Source organism: Orbicella franksi, chromosome 4 (assembly GCF_964199315.1).
Source record: "Orbicella franksi chromosome 4, jaOrbFran1.1, whole genome shotgun sequence".
In the NCBI taxonomy this organism is placed as follows: Eukaryota; Metazoa; Cnidaria; class Anthozoa; order Scleractinia; family Merulinidae; genus Orbicella; species Orbicella franksi.
Window position 1 is genome coordinate 25,604,583 of NC_138148.1, and position 7,718 is coordinate 25,612,300.

The 7,718-nt window shown below is 45.6% G+C and overlaps 1 protein-coding gene and 1 pseudogene across 1 annotated transcript in view; one reads left to right on the plus strand and one right to left on the minus strand.

Moving 5' to 3' along the window:
- LOC145483779 (uncharacterized) overlaps positions 1-7,718 on the plus strand; it is an 83,957-nt gene that overhangs the window by 22,721 nt on the left and 53,518 nt on the right. The window lies entirely within an intron of this gene.
- Positions 2,760-3,950, minus strand: LOC145483783 (uncharacterized; annotated as a pseudogene).

Genomic DNA, 7,718 nt, shown 5'->3' on the forward strand with positions numbered 1-7,718 from the left:
AAGCTTTTCAGTCGATTTACAAGCGCAGCCCTTTGACGTGGCTTCAGCTGCTGCAGGTCGACCCTGGGCGCGAGTTCATGGGAAGCGTGACCAAAGAAATGGAAAACCCCAAAAGTCGACACGGGCGCCCTGAAATTCACAGAGACCAGGCTATCGTGGAACGGTTCAACCGCACGCTCGCCGAGCGCTTGTTTGGGCATCAGTATGCTGTAGAAATGCTTTTGCCTTCGGTTCAGCGGTCGACTGCCTGGGTCAAAAGGCTTCCCGACGTTGTTGCCGCTCTTACCGGCGAAGTCACTAGTCTTATCGGAAAAAAACCGGCTGTCGCTATCAAAGAGAAATCTGTCGCCTCCAAACCCTCTACTTATTAAAACTCCCCTCACTTCTTAGTGTAAGATATTTGTATCAGCCCAGCGAACTTGAAGGCGGGACTAAAAGAGCCACAGACCCAGTTTGGTCTTTGAAAGTACACCATCTTGAAAGAACTGTAACCAAACCGAACGAACCTGTTGTCTATTATTTGTCTGACGGGCCTTAGCGCGGTTTTGTTCGCGAAGAGCTGTTGGTTGTGCCTCCTAATACGCAGCTTCCTCCCGAAAAAGTCCGTTCCTGATCTTTTTGTGCCCGTATGCCACCGTGTGCACGCCGTCGTCAGCCATCCACCGCTTCGTGTCGAACGCCGACAGCGAGGCCTTCTCCACGCGCACGCCGTAGATCTCGTGGCCCTCGCTTCGCAAGATGTTCATCCCGTGACAGAACTGCTTTCTCTCAAAGAACGCCTCTTTGTACTGCTCATGCTGGATCTCTTTTTTTTTACGAAATTTTTTCACGCCTTTCGCTTTTTTGATGTTTTCTTTTTCTTCTATGATCGAGTACATTTTCGACCGTATCGCCACCGCTTCAGCGATCACCCTCCCCGCGCACTCGTCTTTCATTTTGCCCAATACCTTTTTGTTTTCACCGCTGTAGACCGGGTGATCTTTGGGGTAGTTGCTCGTGTCGTACAGCGCCAGGTCTTCCACCATGTCTCTGTATATGTCGTCCGTCTCGATGAGCAGGCTGTCGGTGTCTGTGTAGATCAGCTCGCATTTCTCCCCATATCGGGCTTTCATCTGGTTGTAGAAGAAGTCGTACATCAACATCTTGCTGTTCTCCAAGATCGTCATGCCGGTGTCTATCGGCTTATCCAAGAACAGTCGCGTTTTGTGCATGTGGATGCCTGCCAGGTCGCTTACGTATATATGAAAGCCTCCGTACGAGGCGCTGGCCGTCAGGCGGCGTCTCTTTTCTTCCTCCCAGCTCCGGACTATCTTCACGTCGACGCGGTTGCATAGGTTTTCCATCGTTTTGCCGAACACCGAGTTGTTCATCAGCTCGTAGAAGTTTGTTTCGAAGTCGCTCTTCGCCTCTTTCCTGAACTCTGTGATCATTCTGATGTAGGGCTCTATCCACCGCTCCTGGTCGAACTCCAGTACTTGGTGGACGGTTTTCAAACGCATTCCCTGTTTCAGGTATAGCTGCAGGTTCCGGTAATGGACCACGTACTTTTCTTTGCTCTCCAGAGTGAGCACCAGTTTCTCGCTTGTCGGGAAGTCCAGCCCCAGATCTTCCATCATTCTCTTTTGGTAACCTGACATCTTTTCTGCCCCGATGAACTTCTTCTCGGGCGCGAGCGGGTAGCTGTTGTGAGCTTCGTGGAGCTCCTCTGGATACTCAAGGTCCACCTCCAAGATCCAGCCTAAGTGCGAGTTTTCTTTCATTTTCATTATTTGCTCTTCCATCGGCATCACTCGCTTCCACTTGAAGCCTCCTTTCGGCAGCGGCAGGCTCATGGCCCAGCCATACAGGTTGTTCGCGTCCAAGTACGTAATGTATTTGTTCGGCTTGCTTGGGTCATAGTCGGCCGCCCGCGAGTTGTTCGCCTTCGCGTACCGCTTGCTTGCCATCGAGATGCCGCCTCGCATGCCTTTTTCGATAAAAAGGTGCATGTCCAGGTCTGTCAAGAGCTCCAGCTCGACGCCGGTCTTTTTCAACAGTACATCCCAGCTCAGACCGGGAGCTGTGTAATAGTGCGCGGGGTCGAGCCCGTACTTTTCCATGCAAACTTTTCGGAAGTTTTCGAATACGTCGACCAGCAACACCACGTCGGTTTTTACATACAAGTCGTGGTAGTCGCCAAGGGTCTTGCAGCCGAAAGCGGCCCACACGGCCTGGACGTGGGCGTACTCTTCTTCGGTTATCCCTTTGCCTGACAGCTTTGAATAAAACTCTTCTTTTGGCGGCAGCCCTGCCTCGGCGAAACTTTCGAACCCGTCCATGTACTCGTACGGGTAGATTCCTTTCAGCATCAGCTTCCTCTTTTCTTCGTCTTGACACAGCTTTTCTATAATTTTCATGTCTTCCGGCGCGTTTCCCTTTACCAGCCCATCGAGGCTGCTCATCATGAAGTTCAGGCTGTCTTTGAATGTAAGGGTTTCAATCGAAAAGGAGACGTATTTCTCCATGTTGTTCGGGATGCAGTTTATTTCCCCCTGCATCCGCGCCATGGCCTGCATCAACAGGTGGCCGTCGTAGCCCTTCAGATTGTGGAAGATCACTGGTATCGGCGCCGTTTTAGGCTTTATGCCTAGCTTTAGGTTGGTATTTTCCTGTTATGTGGCAGTGGTCTTTCACCGCATCTCTGTATCCGTTTACCAGCAGCGGGGTCCTGCAATATACACACGCTTCGGTGTCGTGGCCTTTTGGCTTCCTTTCTCTTCTTAGGCCCACGAACCCCTTTTGTGTCTTTGATCGCAATAATAACCTGTGTTGGGGTCGTACACGCCAAATGCATCTCTGCCTGCCTTTACCACGCTTTCGTTGCAGATGTGGAATTGTGTTGCGGCCTTGTACTTGGCCCAATCCTTTCTCGTCATGACTATCGGCTTTGGGGTGGCTAGCTCGGCCCTCATCGCCTTTTCGTGGTTCTGGAGGCTCATAAGAAACCTGTAAACCGCGTCTTCCCCGCGGTACCCGTACGGGCTGTGCGTCTGGCCGTCGCTTCTCACGATTACATATGAAAAGCCACAGGGCTCGTGGACCTCTGTTTTGATCGTCACCTGGTTTTCTTTGGCGCAGCCGCGGATCTTCCTTATCAAAGACTCAAAGTCGGCGTACACCACGAACGGCGCTTTCATCTGCTTGTGATGGTTCTTGAACCTGACTTTGTTTTCATCCTCTTTGGGCAACTCGGTCCTTGTGGGGCGTTTCAGCTGCCCCATGCATTCCGGTTTGTGCCTTTCCAGCAGCTCCGCCGTCTTGTATCCGTGCAGACATCGTTCGCAGAAATGTTTGACACCCCCATGCTTGCTTTGGCCATGCAGCAGTGCGCTCAGCCTTCTCACATAAGTATAATGAGATTTTTCTCCGTCTTCTATCAACATCAAGTTGATCCTCGGCACGTTTCCGTCTTTTTCGCCGAGCCTATGCACGATGACGCTCTCTTTTTCCCAGCCAAACACGTTTAAAGCCAGGTTCGGGTTTTGCTTTTCTAGCTTGTCTATCTGTTTCACCGGCGTTGGAAAATCTATTCCTGTAAAATTTAGGCCGTCTTCTGTGGGATAACTTGACAGCCTTGCCGGGTTTTCACCAACCGTAGCTGGAAATAATGCCGCACGCAGTGCCCATCTCAAGCATTGGTTGTCCCTGTTTTTTACGTTGATGATCACTTTTTTATTTTTCAGTTTTTCAGGCAAAATTATATAGCTGCCTCCACGTAAAGGCTGGTATCGGGAGACATTAACAAAAGCATCCAAAATGCCTTCTACCACCCAGCCTGAGCCTCTTTGAGACCATGCCTCTATTTCTCCTTTTACTTCATCAATAAACTGCCGAAATACGTCGCTCACTTCTGACACGTTGTTTCTGTTAAAAATCGTTGGCTCTCTCTGTCTAAAATAATGTTCCATTTGTTGTTTCATTCCATCTCTGGTTATCGAAAACCTTACGTTAAGAGCGAACTGGTTTTCACGTTTTGTAGGTTTTGGATTTCATTTTTTATAACTTCGGCAAATCTTGATTTCGTTTTTTGCGCGAATTTTAAAAGGTCGTTTTTGAATTTATAGGATGCTGGAACTGTCATTCTCCATACATGAAGCCCCTCGTTAAAGTTTGTTCTTACCAAATCAAAATCAAAATCCCTTCTAGGCCTTAGGGGAGGCCGAAGCCTCGCGTTCTCTTCTTGCGAAATGAAGCCGTAAAACATCTCAAGCACGTCGGAAGAAAGTCTTGACGCGGCCAATTTTTTCTTTATACCATAGATGGAGAATCCTCTAATTAAAAATTAATTCTATGACAGCGTTATTTTCTGTGCCTGTTACGCCTCACACATGGATAATGGTGGTTCTGTGCACAGGTTTTAAAAATTCTGTATAATTCGCGGCGAGCGAAGCGAGCCGTGAACTGTCACAGAACTATCTTTAAAACCTGTCACAGAACCACCATTATCCATGTGTTTCGTTCAGTGTTTACACTGGCTCAAATAACTCAAGTTGATCTGTCAACACTCCCGCTAGCTGCATTATCTACGTTATGAAATCGAATTGGCGGGAAATTCTAAAACTATGCTCGCTTCAAGAAGTAAAGTGGTGGCTTTCGTGGCCATTGCTTTTCATTTCTCAATTCAAGAGCCGCAAACAGAAACGTCAAGATTTCGTAGGATGTTGATGTTGCAACACCTTAAGAGGTCGTGGCGAAAACGAATGGTTTTACTCCAAATTGCTTTAAAAAATACCAAACGAGCTAGACGTACGTGAGCATGGCCGCGAAATCAGTTCTGGTTTGAGAGCCTTTTGCAAGGAGATTTCGTGGAAGATTGGTGGAAAGAAAATTTCAGGATATCAAGGCGTACGTGTGAGTACATTGTTCGAGTGGTTGGCCCGGATATGACGAAGAGAGACGCGAAATTGCGCCAATGTATCCATGTAAACAAGCGAGTGGCGGTAGCGTTATGGCGCCTAGCTACTGGAGACACGTATACATCGACTGGGCTGCAATTTGGCATTGGAAGGTGTACAGCTGTGTTGATAACACACGATTTTTGTGAAGCAATTGCCAAACGGGCCACAGAATTTATTAAATTCCCAGAGACTGAGCAAGAGGTGCTACAAAGCATTAGCTTGTTCACAAACAAGTCCCCGTTCCCGCAAGTGGTAGGAGCAATTGACAGTAGTCATATTGCATTAAAAACAGTCAACGAACGAATTGGATACTTCAATCGAAAGCAAGATTATTCTATCGTGATCCAAGGTGTTGCTAATGCGTCTTTTAAATTTCTTGATGTGAGTACGGACTACCCCGGTAGTATTCACGACGCCCGTATTCTCCGTTTGAGCAAACTGCAGAGAGAAATTGATCAAGGTACCTGGCTAAACGCGCCTTCGAAGAGAATTGGGGATTCTGAAGTTGGATCTCTTCTGGTAGGGGACTCGGCGTATCCTTTGTCTGTTTGGCTGATGAAGCCGTTTAAGCAAACATCAACATTAACTGCGAGCCAATTGCGTTTCAATCGTGCCCTCAGTCAGGCCCGGGTTGTTATAGAACGAGTCTTCGGAATTTTGAAAGGTCGTTGGAGGTGTCTCTATAAACCATTGGAGGAAAAAACAAGCAGAGTCCCTCTCACTATCATGGCTTGTTGTGTCCTTCACAATATTTGTATAGATGTTGGAGATCCGAGCGCTATAGACCCCGTTGAGGATGACGATGAAATGGATCAAAGTTCTTTCAATGGAGATGAGCAGCCTTGCGCAAGGAACACTGTTAGAGATGATATAATGGACCATTTGTCATAGCGCAAACACTAAACCAAATTTTTTATTTTTATTGGAATGTTTTGGTTTAAGTTGAAAACACACAGGTGGATTGACTGGAGATCAATGTACATAGACTGAAATTTTGTCCCTTTCCATTTGTTACAGGTATAATTAATCAGCAATTTAATTCACTGTGGTTTAAAAATGTTATGAAAGCTTTCCGATATCAAGAGTAAGATTTCTTTTTTGAATCATTGAAAACAAATTATTCTTGTATTTAAAAACTCGTATAAGTTGCCTTACGGTTTTCTCTGGTATGTGTATATTAATTTCACTTCAAAAAATTAATCAACAGACAATTGTATTTTTCAAAATCAATTTTAAATAATTGCTCAGGTATATATAATTGTTTGGCACAAACGGTAATTTTTACCTTCTTTATATTCTCCATTTCTGGAATCATCGTCCTGCTACATAGTTATCTTGATCTTGAAATTAATCATAACACACGAAATCATGGTCAATGAACTGAAACGAATAAAATGTTCTTGTAAAACAAGTTAAGGTCTGCACTTTACTCTTTCCCATTGGCAACGTCCTTTAAAATGTTGCCAAGCATCTTTAACGCATCCATTGAAAACTTTTGTTGTTCTCCTCTGCTTTCCCTCTCGGCTTCTGCCATTCGCTCCATAAACGCCTCGTCTCTCTCTTGCGCTCTTTCCATAAACGACAGCACTGTAGGTTCATCTGCTATTGCTGTTGCTTTGGTCTTTCTGGCTACTTTCTTTCCATCTTTTCGACTCATTGGTGTATTCTTTGGAGTACTCTGGTGTTCTTGTGCACTTTCCCTGTTTGCCTTTGTTTTTGAAGAATAAGGACTTTGCAAAGGCCAATGACTCGTCTTCCTCTGAGTCAGAAGTGCCTACTTCACCAGACGGGCCATGTAGATCATCGGATTGGACAAGTTTCCTCTTTTGAGCGGACACAGCAGTGCAAACTTCCTCATCCAAAATTTCTTTATCGCGGATGTCCTGATCAATTTGTGGGGAACTCTGGTCTTCGATCGGCGAACTACTCTCCAACACGTGTCGAGGATTGATGGCTTCTCGATTGCCGAGAATTTCGTCCATGTCCTGATAATGCTTACGCACAAGCTCAAGGTTGCCTTCTGCTTCGTTGTCACCCTCAACATCTCTCCGTTTTCCATATCCAGTGGTCCTGAGTTTGTCTTTGGTTGTTTTGTATTTTTTTGTGCTCATTTTATTTTTGCATTGCTGTGCAGTCTTGTCGCTTGAAACATGTTCTCGCCTGCATTTCTCGTGCAGTTGCTTTGCAATAGGTTTCCATTCTGGCGAATTATATGCTTTATTACGAAGCTTCTCTTCGTTCTCACCGATCAACTCGATGAGGATTTTTTCTTCAGTTTCAGTCCATGGACTGGTTTTCTTCTTCTGCGCAGCGCTTGATAAATCTTCACTAGTGGAACTTGTGGGAGGATCCGACTGCAGTGAATTAACAGGAGCAAATTGAGGTGCCATCATGTGCATAGGCGCTGACCTCATTCCATAATATTGCGGGGGGAAATCCGGTGGTTGATCGTACGCAGAGTACGCGTGCTTGTACGCGAAGAAACGTGGATATTGGGAATGTGCAGCATCCTCCCTGGTGGGAAAATACATCGACCATTATTACAACAACAACAACAACAATATCTTTTATTTAAAAACGGTGGGTTTTAAAGCTAATATAGCTTGTGGGGCCGTGTAAAAAATGTTAATAAAATAATAAATTAAAAATTATTAAAAATTATTAAAAAATTATTAAAACTGAATGTAGTCAATAAAAAGTAAGATATGTAAAATAAAAGATATGAATAGATTTAATAAAAGACGAAATCCCTGTCAATTTGGGGACGGCCCATTTGCGGTG